The sequence below is a fragment of the Rutidosis leptorrhynchoides genome, chromosome 3 (assembly GCF_046630445.1).
Source record: "Rutidosis leptorrhynchoides isolate AG116_Rl617_1_P2 chromosome 3, CSIRO_AGI_Rlap_v1, whole genome shotgun sequence".
Lineage (NCBI taxonomy): Eukaryota > Viridiplantae > Streptophyta > Magnoliopsida > Asterales > Asteraceae > Rutidosis > Rutidosis leptorrhynchoides.
In genome coordinates, this window is record NC_092335.1 from 584,927,026 (window position 1) to 584,929,647 (window position 2,622).

Sequence of the window (2,622 nt, forward strand, 5' to 3'; positions counted from 1 at the left end):
CGACAAACCGATCATTAAACGGTAAAAACCCCTTTTTATAATAATAATACTACTACTTATATATATATATATATATATATATATATATATATATATATATATATATATATATATATATATATATATATATATATATATATATATATATATATATATACAAATATAGTTGAAAATAAATATAGCGTTAAACTTAGTGAGCTCCCTGTGGAACGAACCGGACTTACTAAAAACTACACTACTCTACGATTAGGTACACTGCCTATAAGTGTCGTAGCAAGGTTTAGGTAAATCCATTCTATAAATAAATAAATAACTTGTGTAAAATTGTATCGTATTTAATAGTATTTCGTAGTAAAATATAATCTATTTTGTACTACACCTCGCACACATCAAGTATTTTTGGCGCCGCTGCCGGGGACGCCATAGAACGCTAAAAAAAAGTTTATATTTTAAGAGTTATAAAACTAATAAGTAATATTTTTTTTATTAAATCTAATAAGTTTATATTTATATTTTATATATATTAAACTCAGAAAAAAATAATTAAAATTAGTATACGGGCCGAAACTGTAGCAATCCAAAATAATCTGGCCTGGAACCTAAATCCATGCGACCGCATGGTATTACAACACTCAACTCATGCGATCGCATGAGTTGATGTGACTGGTCTGAAACCTTATCTGGTACGATTAGGGTTACGGTTTATTATTATTATTATTATTAATTAGAAATTAGTTTTTTAATTAAATAATAATTAGTATTAGTTTTATTTAATTTGTAATTTTAAGTTTTAATTAGTTTTATTAATATATAAATTAATACTTTTATAAAATAATAATATAAAAATAATATTTTTATAAAATTGTAATTTTATCATTTTTTTAGTATATTTATAAATTGTATATTTTTAACGTTTAATTTGTAATTTGTATTTTTATCGTTCGTACCTAGTTTTAAACTTAGTTTTTGCCGTAGTATTTTATATTTCTAGATTATTTGGCTTTGCCGTAAAATCCCTTAAGTGCTTTTTCTTTAGAATAAGATTTAGATGCTTTAGAATTTTACGACGTCACTTATCGCTTTAATATTTAATAGATTTTAGTGCCTATTAAGTTATTGCCGTTTTAGATATAGAATTCCTTTTATGCTTTAATTCCTTTAGACGCAACTTTTAATATTTAGTTTTTAGACTTTTAAGTTTCGACGCTCTACTTTCTTTTTATTATTTTTCGACCTTTTATTTTTCGACGTTTTTCGACGCACTTATTTTCTTTCTCATTTCTACGCTCTAGTTTTTAGAACATAGAATTTTCTTTATTTTCTTTAAACTTTGACAAAAAAATTATTTTAAGCAGTTAAATTGATAGACATCCAAAATTTTCTGCTTCGTAGTAATAGTTGGATTTATTAGTGGCTGAGTTGTGGATTTTCCGACTTAAAGGATCCTTGCTCCCTGCTGCATCTTTTGACTATTCGAAACGTGGGCAAAAGCAGAAAAGTCTATTAATTTGATAACTTATATAATTTTTATCTTTATAACTAATGGGATATTCAGTGAATGCACCGGGAAAAACGTTCACCACCTTTCATACGTTCACCACCTGTAACTCAATCAAGACATCTAGCCAATATTATCGCCATTAATTTTTCTTTAGAATCGTCATCTAGTCGACCAAGTACTCCAATTCAAATTTTCGATAATCCATTTTTTGAACCCGACCTCACAATTGAGAATCCGGAGGATACTCAAGGACAATTCAGAGATCCTGAACCACTAATCATTCCTCCTGAACCACAAATCATTCAACCAGAGATTGTCGAGGAAGAAACCATTAAATCAGAATCCCCTAGTGATTCAGATTCAATAAATTCAATCATGGAAAATCCGGAACCTCTAAGTATGGAAGATCAAATGAGAGCTACACGCACTGGCCAAGGTCATGCAATTACTCAACCAGACATTAATACGCCAGATTACGAAATCAAAGGACAAATCCTACACATGGTAACTAATCAATGCCAATTTAGTGGTACGCCGAAGGAAGATCCAAACGAACATCTTCGAACCTTTAATAGGATCTGTACTCTATTTAAAATCAGAGAAGTTGAGGATGAACATATCTATCTCATGTTATTTCCCCGGACTTTAAGGGGAGAAGCCAAAGATTGGTTAGAATCGTTACCTGAAGGGGCGATTGATACCTGAGATGTTTTAGTTGAGAAATTTCTTAAAAGATTCTTTCCGGCATCTAAAGCCGTGAGACTTCAAGGAGAAATTGTTATGTTCATACAGAAGCTAAATGAAACTTTATATGAAGCATGGACAAGATTTGGAAAATTGTTGACAGGATGTCCTCAACATGGTTTAGACACTTATCAAATAGTACAAATATTCTACCAAGGATGCGACATTACTACACGCAAAGACATCGACATAGCAGCTGGTGGTTCCATTATGAAGAAAACCAAAACTGAAGCTTACAAAATTATTGATGACACAGCCTCCCACTCACATGAATGGCATCAAGAAAAAGACATCGTTAGATCATCTAAATGTGACGACCCGGAAATTTTCGACCAAATTTAAACTTAATCTTTATATGGTTTCGACATGATAAGCAA

The 2,622-nt window shown here is 30.3% G+C and overlaps 1 non-coding gene across 1 annotated transcript; it reads right to left on the bottom strand.

Annotated features, from left to right (window-relative positions):
• Positions 1–2,260: 2,260 nt before the first annotated feature.
• Positions 2,261–2,367, bottom strand: LOC139903783 (small nucleolar RNA R71). Its single transcript, XR_011778575.1, has one exon. It is a non-coding gene; the product is annotated as a small nucleolar RNA R71 (small nucleolar RNA).
• Between the last annotated feature and the right edge of the window lie 255 nt (positions 2,368–2,622).